The sequence below is a fragment of the Dipodomys merriami genome, unplaced genomic scaffold (assembly GCF_024711535.1).
Source record: "Dipodomys merriami isolate MVZ:Mamm:240054 unplaced genomic scaffold, mDipMer1.0.p SCAF_7, whole genome shotgun sequence".
Lineage (NCBI taxonomy): Eukaryota > Metazoa > Chordata > Mammalia > Rodentia > Heteromyidae > Dipodomys > Dipodomys merriami.
This window is the reverse complement of record NW_027206290.1, coordinates 17,131,172-17,147,157: the sequence shown is the minus strand read 5'-3', so window position 1 is coordinate 17,147,157 and position 15,986 is coordinate 17,131,172. Positions and strand designations below refer to the sequence as shown.

Below are 15,986 nucleotides of genomic sequence, written 5' to 3'. Positions count from 1 at the left end.
CACACTCGTTTTTTTATTTGCTTTCAGTTATTTTCAGGTAGGGTATCAAATTTTTGCCAAGGCTGGCCTCAGATCCTCCTCTCTGTATTCTCCCAAATAGGACCATGAGCAAGCTTATTGACTAAAATACTATCAATAGATCTTGAACTGTGATTCTCCTGATTGCTATATCCCAGGTAACTGGGATTACAGTTGTTGTGCACCTGGCCAAGACGAATCAGTTTTTCTTGTTAATAGCAACACTACATTTTTATCATTCAATTGCAAATATCTTAAAATTCTCTTTATTTTGGACCAAAAGATAAATAGAAGTTCTCATTTTATTTATAGCTCATCGATGCATTTCTACTTATCTTATTGTTACTGGTTTCAAATTCTACTGTGTCCAGAGAATACTGGGTTTTGTTTTGGTTTTCGTCGATTGTGAGGCTTGAACTCAGGGTCTGGACACTGTCCCTGACCTCTTTGTGCTCAAGGCTAGTGCTCTACCTCTTGAACCACAGCGCTACTTCTGGTTTTCGAGTGGTTAATTGGAGATAACAGTCTTCTTTTTCTTTTTCTTTTTTGGTTGTGGGGCTTGAACTCTGGGCCTGAGCGCTTTCCCTTAGCTCTTCAGCTCAAGGCGAGTGCTCTAGAGATAACAGTCTTACAAGGACTTTTCTACCTGGGCCGGCTTCAAACTGTGATCCTCAGATCTCACCCTCCTGAGGAGCTAGGATTCCAGGCATGAGCCACTGGTGCCCAGCTCAGAGACTACGTTCTTAAGATTTCCAACAATAACCTCATTTATCCTCTGTTTTTATTTTCTTTAATCTTTTTTTTTGTTTTTGTTTTTTGGCTAGTCATGGAGTTTGTACTCAAGGCCTAGGAGCTGTCCCTGAGCTCTTTTGCTCAACAATGGCATTCTAACTCTTTCAGCCACAGCTCCACTTCGGGTTTTCTGTTAGTTAACTGAAGATAGTCTAATGGACTTTCCTGCCCAGCTGGCTTTGAACTGCGACCCTCAGATCTCAGCCTCCTGAGTACCTAGGATTAGGTACTAGCATGAGTCACCAGTGCCCAGCTTTTTATCTTCATTTGTGTTGCTGCTATCCTGTGTATTTTAATTTCCCATAATTTCCTCTTTATCCTTGGTGTCCAGAGATTGGTCTGTGGTGATGCTTAAAAATGGTTTGTTGTATTTAACCTTTTATACTGTGAGATGCTTCTATCATCTGTAAATCTACATTTTTCATCAAATTGGGGGATTTTTATTCTTTATTGTTATTATAAAGGTGATATACAGAGGAGTTTTATATAAGTCAGGTAAAAAGTACATTTCTTAGCTGGGCACTGGTGGCTCACGCCTGCAATCCTAGCCACTCAGGAGGTTGAGATTTGAGGATCACTGTTCAAAGCCAGCCCATGCAGGAAAGTCCATGAGACTCTTTTTTTTTTTTTTCTTTTAGTCCGGTCGTGGGGCCTGAACTCTGGGCCTGGGCGCTGTCCCTCAGCTCTTCAGCTCAAGGCTAGCGCTCTACCACTTGAGCCACAGCGCCACTTCCGGCTTTTTTCTTATGTGGAGCTGAGGAATCGAACCCAGGGCCTCAGGCATGCAAGGCAAGCGCTCTTCCCAGCCCTCCATGAGACTCTTATCTCCAATAAACCACCAAAAAAACGGAAGTGGTGCTATGGTTCAAGTGGTAGAGCACTTGCTTTGAGCTGAAGAATTCAGGGACAGCTACCAGGCCCAGAGTTCAAGACCCATGACTGACAAAAAAAAAAAAAAAAAAAAAAAAAAGTACATTTCTTTTTGGACAATGTCTGGTGATTAATTGGAGATAATCTCACGGACTTTCCTGCCCCAGATGGCTTGGTCAAAAGAGTGGCAGATCATTCCCCAGGTCGCTTCAGGCATCTTTTAGAAAGAACCGCTGCTATACTCTTGATATTATTCTATGTGTTAACATGGCTCTGTCTAGTATGTTCAACTATTTTTCTTTCTATTCTTCAGATTGCAAATTTCTATTGATATATTTCTGTTTTCTCTAATTTGCTAAGCCTATCCAACAGATTTTCCATTTTAGTTTTTCTATTTTGTTGTTTTTATTGTTCCCAGTTCTCTGTGAGAGTATCTGTTAACTCATCAGGACTATATTTTTTTTCACAGAATGTTTGGGGAGAGATGTTTTGTTTTCCATTGATACTAGGGCTTGAACTCAGGGTCTTGGCACTATCATTTGAACCACAGCTTCACTACCAGCTTGTTGATTTTCTTGTCCAGACTGGTCTCAAATTTGAATCCTCAAACCTCAGCCTCCTGAGTAGTTAGGATTGCAGGCATGAGTCACGAGTGTCTGGCTGATAAACTTTATTCTAACTATATGTGATACGCATGTGTAGTTTGCCTCATCCACACAGAATAACTGTCATCACTTGTCACTTAGACACTTTAAACTGTCCGTGATATGATATTTTTATCTGCATAGGTTCTTAGGAATCTACTTCCTAATAGTATATAATGATTGGGCTATTTTGTCACATGCTGCACATTTAGAAACTACAATCACACTAATAAGATACTAGTGGTTACACTTTATAAATGGTTACAATGCCTACAACATCCTTTCTAGATACAATACCAGGTCTTCAGACTCTTGACTTTTAAGGTAGCAAATAATGTAATTTCCTAGTATAGCAAGAATCTTAGGGGAAAAGAAGGTCCTTAAGAAAACAAGGCTGTCACAGTAGTAAAAACTACAGGCAAAATCCCTGCCAGCTGGAAAGAAGCAATGAAAACAATGTAACTCTAGAGCCTTCAAAAAAGAAGGTAATGCCTTTGCTCACAATCACATCATGTTGAACTTTACAACACAAAATGTTTAGATGAGTTACTATGCACCTCTTGCTGCATCTTTTAAAGTAAAATATGCTAAATAAGACAGAACATATGAAATATAGAAGTCCAGGTCCATACACTGGACAAAATAGTGACTTTGAAGCAGTGTTAGTTTATGCTTTGAGAATCTTTCTTGATGGAGCCAAGCAGTATATAATCAGCATTTATCAGACATTGCTGGCAATCACAAAGCTGTGATTGTACAATACAAATGAAGAAATCTAAAAAAGTGAAATGGGTAGGTAATAAATCCAGTGATCTTAACACACAAATGGAATGAAGGACTTTTTCTTGACCAAGACAGAGTTGTAAAGGTTATCTACTAAATGTATCTAGGGTAAGACCTAACACCAAGTTATTTTCACAATCTCCTTCTATGAAATATATATATATATATTTCTGGTAAAACATGCTGAAGCACTTTTTAAGTTACTATAATGAAGACAGGAGTTTATCTTCTTGGGGGGATGGCTACATTAGTTGAATCTTGTGGGGATAGAAGAAAGTAAGAGTAAAGCAGATCAATCTGGTAATAACACTGCATATACATGTGTGAAATAGCACAGTGAAATCTCTTTGAACCATTAGCATCAACTAAAGAAAAAAAAGAATGACAACAATTCAAAACAGGTCCTGTCCAGCTTGTGGGTTCTAGAGGGATGGAGAGGGTGAAGGAGCATAAATATGGTCAACATACTTTACATGCATGTGTGAAAATGGAACAAAGAAGCTTGTGAGATTGGTTTGGGCTCAGGCAGAGGGGGAGGGAGAAGGAGGAGAATGACAGAGGGAGGCAGCTGGATCAATACACCATGTGTGCGTATATGGACATGTCAAAATGAAACTCTTTTATACAGCTGATTGATACTAATACAATATGTAGAAGAAAAAATTTAAAGTGCTTAATATCCTATGAAACTAAAGAAACGAAGGGGAAGGACTGGTTGGGATGGACGGGTGGGGGAGAATGATGAACAGGGTGACACAGATTAGCATGCATTGTTCTTACAAACTAAAATGTTGAATAGTAACTCTCTCGTACAACTACTTAAAGATAAAAATATAATTTCAACAAATAAATAGGAACTTAATTTCCTGGCTCCTAATAACCCCTTATGAAAGAACACAAAAGAAGAGCAAGGGTGGAGCTGTGATTTTTTTTTTTTAAGTTAGACTTGAAGCCACATTTTTTGATAGACCTACCAGAAATCTTTTGTATATAAGACCTAAACAAAGCTTTGCTGGCAAATTGTTTGTCCAAAATGTTTTTCCTAACCATTTGCTAGTTATTCAGTACCAATCTCTTCTAATATTTGTTTCTATGCTAATGACAGTCTTTTCTCCATCTTGAATTTTCATGTATTTATTCATTCAGAAAACATTTATTGGCCTTTTGCTACATGTTGTGCACTCTTCTAACTACTGGTGGCCTAGCGATGGAAATAAAACATCAAGTATATTCACGTAGATTGTCTGCTTGATGATTTTTTTTTCTTCAAAGGTCCCACCCTATACTTTCCTTCAATTAATTTAATTGCTTGGTTTTGCCTGTTTCCTTTCATTGTCTTATTTTTCCTTTGCCCAGCTCTTCAAATCTTTGCTATAAGACCAAGGCACTTGGTCCATCATGGAGGCACTTATATAAATATATGTTTCCATAGATAAAATGCTAAAATACTTCATTCAAAGATGTAGACCTTGCATGCCCCACACACAGATGCTCGCTCTTCCAAAAAACCCAGATAGCTGGGCATTAACTAGAATGCTGTGTGTGCGGCCAGTATTCCCTAAATTGAGTAGTACTTTATATTGACCTTGCTAATGTCACAGAAAATAAAATAAATTCTCCTGACAATGTTTTCCTAATGAAAACTTCAAGGCTTCAAAACAATCATGCTATTATTGACTAAAAAAACCTTTTATAAGATTTCCCAGAAGTTGGATTTATAAGTTACATTTTCCCCATGTACCAACAAAAAGAAGATTATGTGACTATGTTTCCAATTTTAATAAACCTCTAAGAGATGTGAGAGGCACCACGGAGCAATTTTTATTAATTAGGACAAGTTCTTAAGATACACAGAGAGGCCAGGCATTGGTGGCTCATGCCTGTAATCCTAGCTACTCAGGAGGCTGAGATTGGTTCAAAGCCAGACCCAGCAGGAAGGCCTGTGAGACAATTATCTCTAATTAGCTACCAAAAAGCTGGAAATGTCACTGTGGCTCAAAGTGGTAGAATACTAGCCTTGAGCACAAAAAGCTCAGGAACAATACCCAGGCACAGAGTTCAAGCCCCAGGTCTGACAAACACACACACACACACACACACACACACACACACACACACACACACACACACACACACACACACACACACACACACACACACACACACACACGAGACTAGCAAGACCCAGCACACACACACACACACACACACACACACACACACACACACACACACACACACACACACACACACACACACACACACACACACACACACACACGAGACTAGCAAGACCCAGCCAGGCATTCTCATAGCTTTCGCTTATTTAGAGACTTCAACCTAGGATACCCTGACTTCATGTTTCTTATGTTAGGTGTATTTCCCTAAATTGCAATCACGTCTTCACAAAAGTTATTTCTATTAAAAATAACAATTTCTGATTAGGCTACCAAATTTCATTCCAAGAATACAAATATGGTCCAAGATGGCAGATAAGAAATGTCACTGGAAAGTATACACTGATATTTACTGCAGGAGAATTTCTGGAGCACCTCTGTCTCAGGCACTTTGCACACGACTGGAGACACTGGAGAGAAAGACACATAAAGACACTGTCCTCGAGCCTGCTGCTCCCAATAGCAGAGAGAGAGAGAGAGAGAGAGAAAAGATGTTCAAAGATGTGTGTGAGTATAAAGGAAAAGGGTGATATGGTTAAAACAAGACATGAAGGAGGTAAGGATGAGTTGTTTGGAGCAGGCCAGTGAATGACAGGCTCCAGATGCTGAACACATTGGGGGTTTTTGTTCTTGTTTTTTAATGCTGGTTTGCAGCTTGAACTCAGGGTCTAGGCATTGTCCCTGAGCTTTTGTGCTTGAGGCTAGTGTTCTACCACTTGAGCCACAGCTCCACTTCCAGCTTTTTGGTGATTCATTGGAGCTAACAGTCTCACAGACTTTCCTGCCTAGGCTGGCTTTGAACTATGATCCTCAGATCTCAGCCTCCTGAGTAGCTAGGATTACAGGTGTGTGATCAGAGGTTAATAGAGACTTGATCAGTTTTAACAGAGACTCTACAACAGCAACAGAAACCGGAAGCTGGGCAAGGTCCAGACATGGGAAAGCCAAGGACAACTTACGGGTCTTTACTCTCACCAGTTATCTACTTACTGTAAATGGAACATTTTGATATGTGTGTGCATATGTACAGTGCTGAGAACCAAAACAAGGACCTCACACATTCCAGGCAAGTGATCTAGCACCAACTTATATCCCTTGCCCCGAAATCTCATGATCATAAGTGGATGAAAGTGTAAATTCTTTGATACCCATAAACAAACTTATATGTAATGGACCAGTCACCAGAATGAATGGCTAATGACAGAGCACTCTCAGCCTGGCAGAAATGAACAAAGGATGTTGACTGAGTTACACTTGGGGAACGATATCCATACAGGAACTAGGGCTACAGGTAGAGGATGCATTGGGAGAGATCACAATTGAACGATTGTGCCACTGTGAAATTAGACAAGCAGGAGCCTAATATTGCTTAAATATGTATCAGTTGAAGAGCCAATAAAATAGTCTCTTTATAAAGACAAAGAAGTAGCAGTATAATTGCAGAGCATTTGTAAGTTATCATATGTAGTCACACAAAAATATATTGATATACTGATTATTCTTTGTGCCTTTTAGATTAGACATAATATCCGGCTTGTGTGACATTATGGCCTCTAAACAATCTTTGCACCTGGCAAAAATGAGTTCAAATGGAAAAGAGGGGTAAAAACAGCCAAGTGCCATAGCTCACTTCTGTAATCCTAGAAGCTCAGAAGGTTGAAATCTGACAATCGTAGTTCAAAGCCAGCCCAGGCAAGAAAAATCTGTGAAATTCTAATTGTCAATTAACACCCCCCCCAAAAAAAAGCTAGAAATGGATCTGTGGCTCAAGTGGTAGAGAACTAGCCTTGAGCACAAAAACCCCGGGACACCACCCAGGCCCTGAGTTCAAGTCCCAGAAGCAGTGTGCACACATGTGTGTGTGAACACACACAATCTTAAACGATGAGTGTGGTCTACCATATAGTTGTAGTCTATAAATGAAGTGCCTGTGGTTCTGTGCTTTATCTTGGGGCAGAGGCAAGGGGGAAGGGGGAAGCATTTCTCAATTTGTTCTATCATGTTTATAACACAAAAATGAAAACAGGCACATTTTAGCTTAGCCAAACTCATTTTACTCCTTCAAAAATTTCTCTAGTATGAGAATAATTTGGGGTCTTTTGAATCCTTACAAAGGTTCTTTTTTTTTTTTTTTTTTTTTGTCAGTTGTGGGGCCTGAACTCTGGGCCCAGGCACTGTCCCTCAGCTCTTTAACTCAAGATTAGTGCTTTACCACTTGAGCCACAGTGCCACTTCCAGCTTTTTCTGCTTATTTGGTGCTAAGGAACCAAACCGAGGGCCTCATGCATGCAAGGCAAGCGCTCTACCTCTGAGCCACCTTCCCAGCCCCTTACAAAGGATCTTTAAAGAACATATAACTCTCCTAGATTTCTTTGACATAAAATACTTTGGTCCTGTAGGACATTTTCTATTACTTCCCTAAGTTTTAAAATAGTTTTCCAACAATTGGTTTTTTAATTTGCTAAACTTTCCTATTCCTACGGGTCCTTATTAAAAAAAAAAAAAAAAAAGTGACCAGGAGCTAGGGATGTAGCTCAGTGGTACAGCACATGCGCAAAGCCCCAGGTTCAATCACCAGCACCAAAAAAATAAAATAAAGGCCAGAAAATTAAATGCTCCTAAATTTACTCTTCAAAAGTAGTTATAGTCATAAGATAGTTCAAGGTTTTTTAATGTCTGGCATCTTACTCATTTTTTTATATATATAATTAGGATTTTTTCAATCTATTCATGCCCAACTACTTTAAAACAAGTTCTGTGATTAGCCCCTTGTTTCGTTGTGCTAGCCCTGGGATAGGCAAGCACTTGGCTGCTGAGCTACACCCCAGCCCCCATGCTTCATTTCTTCTGCCCTGTCTTTTTCTCTCTCTCACCCATGTGAGGAGACTGGGTCTGCCAGCAGTGAGTGGTGCCTTCTGGCTGTTGTCTCCATAGTTCTGTCATCTCCATAGTGGTGTGCAACGGCCCTGCTCACCAAGGCAAATTTCTGGGGTGGGGTATTCATTCCTCTCGAGGAAATCCAGGTCCTAATTAAAGAAATCCATCTGGACCCTTCCTTACCCCACCTTCCATGCCAACTACTTAAATGCAGTTGATGTGCTCAATCTGTTTGCAATCAAGGTTAATTATTACATCACTCTGGGAGCAATTTATTAATGAAACACAGCTATCTTGTGTGGTACCTAATTGGCCTCTACTTTAAGAGCTAACTTCTCTGCTAATTTAACAGGTAAGGCCTATTAAGTTAACAGAGAAGGGGATGGACAAGCCTCAAAATAAGGCACTACAAATCATACAATAGAAAACACAGTTGGGTGTCTTTCCTAGTTACTGTAAGGATCTCTCTGAAAACATGACTTGTCTTTCATTCAGGAAACAGAATCCATTGTGCTCATCTAAACAAAAACAAACCAATGACAAAAGCCTACATAGAATTTTTTTTAAATGTTCCTAAGAAATAAGTTCCAGTTTTTCATAGGACATTTCCTGGGGGGAAATTTTTGAAAAAAAAAACACAAATTAAAATTAGCACTGGGATTCATGTTGCCTAAATTGTAAATGAGCCAACAACAGATTTCAGTGGAGATGCCCTGCTGAAGAGGCAAACTCAGGCTGAAGCAGGGGCTGGTAGGGGCATGGTCAAGTGTGCAATGGAGAGATACTGGCATTGTCTTGGCACCCCGAGAGATAAGCAAGACTGAGAGACTGTGAGAGGCAGAAAACAGGAAAGTGTGTTTGCCAAAACACACACACATTCCAATGAACTGCTAGTAATTGCTGCTAGTAATCTTCTAAAAAGTGTAGGACAAAGGAAAAACTACAAGAAGGTGTCTCCACATTTCTAATTCAAGACTTAAAAAAAAGGATGTGACTCAAAAGTTAAAGATGCTAAAACCCGATTGCAATCTCACTCTGCACAGCTGCATCAAGAGGGGATTGCTAAGAGCCCTGAGAATCACTGTGCACGAGTCACATACAACTACAGTCAGAGAACAGCAGAAAAGCAATCAGTGCCAGGCTACAGGATGCTAATCCTCCCCAGCCCCTGCCAGGTGCCAGGGGCTGTCCTTTGCGTGCATCGTTGCTTTTCATTCACACAGCAATCCAGCTAGGTAAGCTTATAACTCCATTAGAGGAAACCAGGCCTCAAAGAAGTCCCACACGTGAGCACCTCTGTCCTCCTTTGGGCAACAGAGCAGAACTTGAAAGCACTTGAAGCTGTTCTTCACCCCATGTCAATTTTAATTTCCTTTAGAACACATTGGAGGATGGAAGGAAAGCCGTGTAGTTTTGTAACCTTGCTTGCTTGTAATATGCGCCTATAAGTGACCCAGAGCTAGAGATAGGGCCAACATTCCAAGGGTAGAGTATTAAATCTTGGGAGATGTGTTGAGGCAACCTGTGAAACTATCTTCACTGTGGGAACAAGAGGAGTTAATGGGTAGGCATGAACCATCCATTAGGGTGAATTTTGAATCATTCATTGAATGGTATCGGTAGCAAGAAGACAGTTTTGGAAACAGACGGCCCTGTTTCAATATTCAAACTCCACCACATACTGGGGATGTGGCAAAGTCTGGGCATTACAACTACCATTATGGCAAGTTCCAGATAAACTTAAGTCAAAAAGAATAAGAAAGAGGAATGCTAGTAGCTTATGCCTGTAATCCTAGCTACTCAAGAGAGTAAAAAAGAGAGTTCAAAGCCACCCGGGGCAAGAGAGTCTGTGAAAGTCTTACCTCCAATTAGCCACCAAAAAGCCCCAAGTGGAGCTGTGCTCAAGTAGTAGAGCACTGCCAAAAAACAACAAACTAAGGACCGTGAGTTCAAGGCCCAATACGGGCACCAAGAAGCAGCAGCTGCCTTTACAGAACAGGAACAATGCACCTAAGAATAAGGAGCCTTGTCCACATTTAGGCACTATCTTAGAGATTTGATCTTTGGCAAGTCACAAATGCTGTTTCTTTCTATGAAATGTGAATTCAGGCACCATTTCCTCTTAGGAGTTTGTCATAAAACCCTGAGACTGTGTTAAGTACCTGGATTATATTAGGCAACCAGACTATATTATATCAATGTACCATATGAAATCATTAACATAAATCTTGTCAATATCATAGTTTCTACCTTATTTCTTATTCAACATTAGCTTTATTATATCACTTAAAAATGCTACCAGGGAGCCATGTGCCGGTAAACCTAGCTACTCAGGAGGCTGAGATCTGAGGATCGCAGTTCAAAGCCAGCCCAGGCAGGAAAGTCCGTGAGACTCTTATCTCCAATAAGCCACTAGAAAAACTTGAGCTGTGGCTCAAGTGGTAGAGTGCTCACCTTGAGCTGAAGAACACAAGGACAGCGCCCAAGCCCAGAGTTCAAGCCCCATGACCACCAACAACAAAAATGCTACCAAATATTTAAAAGATGTCACTATAGTTTGATGAAAACTGGGTCTTAAAAAGGAGTTAAAGATATTTTCTGTGTGTTGTTTTTTAAAGATAAATATCATATAAGTGAGACACGATCATTTCTTAGATTTTTTTTTAACTAAAAGAATTTTTCTTTAAAAATATACTTCATTAAATAACGTGTATAGACCATCTGAGAAAGCATAGGTTAGTACTATTAACAAGAGCTTGGGCAATTTTACTAGTAAGAAAATTGTTGCTGGGATTAGCTCAGTGGTAGAGCACTTGCCTAGCATGTGGAAGGTGCTGGATTTAATCCCTAGCCGTAGGAAAGAGAAAGAAAAGGAAGTTTGTAACTACCCCCATCTCAGCAATGGGTTATGGACCCCTGTGACCAGTCTATTATGCGAACCCTGGAAACTATCCATCTTTGCAAAAACTGCTTTCCACTGCCCCCCCCACCCCGCTCCTTTGTTTAAGCTAATCACAAGAAATCTGAATACATTAGAGTTGTGAACATCTAATCTGCTAACTTTGCACCCACATCTACCATGGTTTATGAATCTGAGCGACTTCTGTGAAGTTCAGATTGCAATCTGGGCTGGGTCGTTTTTCGACAAGTCATCAGAAAACAAGGAGAACATATACACGTATAAAACAGATGGTGCTGGCCAAGGATTACTTTTTCTCCTCTGTCATCCGTAATGTCACCTTAATGTCCCATCCATGCTGAAGCCTTGTCCAACCTTTAGGAAATTAGCACCTATCGGTTCAAGCACCGGGTCTTTGGTGAAGGCTTCATTTCTGACTCTAGTGCAGTCTTTGATTCCCTCTACTTCCTACTCCCCCTGTCCCAGGTTTGATCATTCACAGAAAATTCAAGCCTCCCCCGCACCCCCCCTGCCGAACGCCCAACATAAAGCCTGATTGGTCCTTATTTGTCTCTTTAAAGAGATGGGAACCCAAAACATGTTTCCTAACTGGTTTGCTAGGAAAGCGCTGACGGCATCTGAACCCAAGTTTGGCCCTAACACTTTGAGATATCATCAGCCCAAGAAGGTGGACCGGGTGCCAGCCTGGACTGCCCAGCTAGGTGGGGTACTGGGGTTGAAGGAAGTCATTTGAGTGCGGGGGGGCGGGGGGACGGTGAGAGGGGGAGGGGGAGCAGGGGGAGAGAAGACCTCAGCCCCCGCGGGGCACAATCGAAGGCTGCCCCGGGGCTGGGAACCAACAGGGATGGCGGAGGAGGATGGTGGGGGAGAGGATGGGGAGGGCACTCAGCTGAGGATGGAGGGGGCGCGGGGCTGGCGCCCACCGCCGGCCCGCACGCCCGGCTTCTGTCCCCTCGGTCCCGCAGGTAAGCGAGGACGCGCGGGGCCCCGGGAGACCCCCACATCCCCTCCGCACCCCGGCGCTGACGAAGGCGGAGCGGGGAGGAAGACCGGGGAAGGGGGGTGGGGGACAGCCCCGGCTCTCCCGGGCGATGCCGCCCACCCGCGCGTCCGCCGCGACCGCGATTTCTCCCCGCGTGTCCCGTCCCAGGCCCCGGAGCGAGCGGGGCCGCGCCCAGCCGGCGCGGGGGGTCCAGGGCTCGAGGGGTCCCGGGGGCCCCGGGCGCGGGGCTGGCGTGGGGAGAGGCTCGGCGGGTCCCGGGCTGGAGCAGCGGTGGCCCCGAGGACCCCCCCCCCACGCCAGGGCGGGCGACCCCGTTCCGCCCGTCCACAACCGGGGCGGGGGGGGGGGCGGCGGGAATGCGAGCGGGCTCGGGCTGCGGCGCGCGCCCCAGCGCACCCAGCCCGGTGGCCCCGGCGGGCCGCCCCCCGCCGTCCCTCCGCAGGTCCCCGCCATCCTCCCGCGGGTCCCTCCGCCCCCCGCATCCCCTCGCGGTCCCCGCCCTTACCTCTGGGCGCGAAGGCGCGGCCCGGGGCTCCGGCGGGGCTCGGCGGGCGGCGGCGGCGGCCGTCAGCCGTGGGGCCGCTGCGCGGGGCTTCGGCGTGGCCGGAGCACTGCGGCCTCGGCGGCGCCTCCCTCCTCGTCCTCTCCGCGGGCTCCGGGCGGGGACGCAGCGCCCGCCCCGCCCCGCCCCGCGGGCCTCCGCCTCCAGCGCCGCCCCGCGCGCAGCCCGGCCCGGCAGCCAGCGCCGCCCAGCGCCCGGGCCCGGGGTCGCCGCCGCGCGCCCCGCTCCGCCGCGCCAGCCCCGCTGTGACGCAGGCGGCGGCGCGCGGGAACCTCCGCCCCGCGGGGCCTCCCCCGACCCGGGCGGGCGGCCGGGCGGCGGGGCGGCGGCCCCGGAAGGTCCGTCCACCAGGCGGGTGGGGGTGGGGGCTCCCCCACCCCGGCCCTGAGGAAGCTTGGAAACCCGGGGTTCTGGGCTCCGAGGATCATCGAGAAAGCGGGGTGCGTTTGGGCGCACCCCTTCCTCGGAGAACCGCAAGGGACAGAAGGGGGCGTTGGGAGAGATGGAGACGGAGAAGGGCAGAACCCTGCGATCTGGGTGAGCCCCCGGACAACCGGACCTCCCACGAGTGCCGCCCCCCCCAAACTCTTCCCCCACCGGCTCCCCGATTTCCAAGTTGCAGATTTTCGGGGAGACTCTGGTTGAAAACTCCACCCATGATGGGGGAGGGGGGCTGTGCGCAGAAGAGTTGGGAGGGCACTGCCGGCCACCTGTTGGGTGGTACTGCCTGTCGGGGAGGGGCTCGGCCTCCTTCCCGGAGCCGAACCCCGCTTCCCCCCTCCGTGCCCCTCCTTCCCACCCCCGTTTCGGGATGACATCTTGGAAGCTGGCTGCTCTCCGTATGGGGGGGCGGCGGGCGGGGGGAGTCTGCCCATTGGGAAAAATGTACCCGATTACTGCAGAATAGAGTCTTCTGGAAATACCTCACTAATACCAGCTCTTTTGTTGGGGGGGGGGCAGAATTGGGGTTTGAGGTCCGCTGGCTTGGTTGGTGTCCACCGTGGAGCCACGCCTCCAGCCCGGGTTTGTGCTGGTTATTTTGGAGATGGAGTCTAGGAGTGGATTTTTCTGCTCCTGATGGCCTCCTCCGGGTCTCAGCCTCCTGGGTAGCTGGGAATATAGACATAAACCACCGGTTCCCAGCCATAGCAGCTATTCTGAGAGCACCAGAACTTCAGCTACCGCTCTTGGCAGGAGAGAGACAGATGTTCATACAAACTGTGCATACACCGCTACTCACATCGTACAGAAATAGACAACCAGTAGTCATACCACTGAGTTGATGTGCCTTTAACACACCGAGTCTTCAGAAAACAGCCATCTCCTTCTTGTACTTCGAAGCTAAACTTAACATCAATATTGACCAGATTCCTTCTCTTCTTCCTTCTCTTTAACTGTTTTTCCTACTCACCCATCAAAATATGAGATTTTTTAGTTCCAGGACTGTTGTTGGCATTGGAAGACTGCCTTCTGGCCTTAAGAGATGACCCTTAGTCCAGCCTCTTTTTCTTTATTTCCTTCTTTCTTCTTTCCTTCCTTCCTTTTCTTTCTCTTCTTCCTTCCTTCCTTTTTCTCCTTTGCACAAGACCAGAACACAAGCTTGGTAATTAAAGCTTTGGCTCAAATTGGCTCACTGGCTGATGGTCTACCGCCTGAGCCATGCCTCCACACCAGGCCAGAAAATCTAGGGGAGGGTGGGCAGCTTCTCTCCTAGGCATCAGATAGGCAATATCTTGAGAATCATTGGAGGGAAAGTAGAGACTGGATTTAGCAATTTGCTAAAAATTCAAGCACCTGCTAAATGTAGGTAGATACAAAAATATTCCCTCCAATGAAGCTCTCAGTGAAAGTATTAAAGGCACAACCCTTGCACGAATGACCTTAGTCTCCGAGTGCCTTTTGAAGGTCCTTCTCTCCTCCTTGTATCGGCGCCCTGACTGCAGAATCCAAGCAGCCTTGGATACCCAGAGCCAAGGTACCACAGAGCCCCACATCTTTGACCCAGGTCACATAGGCTTAAATCTCTATTCTTCCTCTATACACTCAGGAAAGTGTCCCTCTTTTTAACTCTTTCTGCCATCTCTATTGGTAATGTAGGTATATTACCATAAGACTTGGATACTATACTTAAAGGACCACTAGATGCGAGAAGTTTTTGTACCTATTATCCCTCACTGCTCTAACAACTAAAGAACTGGAAGGGCATCTCAGTGGCATTTGCAGATGCAGGACTTGAACCTCCTGCAAGCCAAACTTAGATCACCCTGGGCTTGTCTTCTTAGATCTGGCAAGCATCAACAGGCGGTGCCTATGCATATTAAATTGTGAGCATTCCCAGTCTAACAGCCACTGTGTTGTAGCCTTTAGGTCATTTTCTTCTTATTTTATAGCCTTGTAAACCTGAAGTCTAGCCCTCTCGCTTCAGTTGAGCCAATTCAAGTCACCCACGCTCCCAAGCTCTGGGCGAATCAACATCTTATCAACTTGTGTGAAGGATGGGTCCCAGGTCACAGAGAAACAGAAGTCTTACCCCTGACTTCATGATATTTAGTATTTAGGGGAGTGGGAACCTGTGTATGCATGCACTTTGAAGTTTGCAACTTGTGTCACTAGTTGTATGACTCTTGGTTTCATTCACCATTCAACTTGACCTTCTTCATCACCTATGAAAACATACCTACGTTGCAGATCTGTGAGGAATGTGTAATAATATATCTTGTAGGCTGCATGGAAATGGTCATAATGTTACCTTGTTTTGTCCTGTTAGTGACACATACGTGCACCCAAAAAAACAAAACAAAAACAGGCTGAGCGAAGCCATTGTTTGGAAGTATAACTCCAAAGTCCTTTTCCCTGGGAGCTCTGAGGCTCCAGGCAAGTGTCATTCTCCTTTTTCTTTTTTGTTGGTCATGAGGCTTGAACTCTGGATCCAGGCATTGTCCCTCTGGTCTTCAGCTCAAGGGCTAGCGTTCTACCACTTGAACCACAGTGCCACTTCCAGTTTTCTGGTGGTTAATTGGAGATAAGAATTTCATGGACTTTCCTGCCCGGGCTGGCTTTGAACCATGATCCTCAGATCTCAGCCTCCTGAGTAGCTAGGATTACAGGTGTGAGTCACCAGCACCTGGCTCATTCTCCCTTTCTTGTGCTCCCATAGCACTCAGTTGGAAGCTTCCTCAGCACTTAACAGGCAGAGTGCGATGTCACTTAATCTCTCGAAATGTTGACTTCACTATCAAGCCTGTGAGCATCTTGGCAAAACAGCTGCATCTCTGTCTCCACCTATCAGCCCCTCCTACAGGGGTGGCAATTAATTGCTGAAAGAATAACTTTTGTAAAT

The 15,986-nt window shown here is 45.2% G+C and overlaps 1 protein-coding gene across 3 annotated transcripts in view; it reads right to left on the bottom strand.

Moving 5' to 3' along the window:
* The window catches only part of Lrrc8c (leucine rich repeat containing 8 VRAC subunit C), a 75,365-nt gene extending 62,643 nt beyond the window's left edge, over nt 1–12,722 (bottom strand). For all 3 annotated transcript variants that reach the window (XM_070007600.1, XM_070007599.1, XM_070007601.1), the window contains exon 1: nt 12,590–12,722. The gene's annotated coding sequence lies outside the window, so the exon portion shown is untranslated. The remainder of the gene's footprint in view (nt 1–12,589) is intronic.
* Between the last annotated feature and the right edge of the window lie 3,264 nt (nt 12,723–15,986).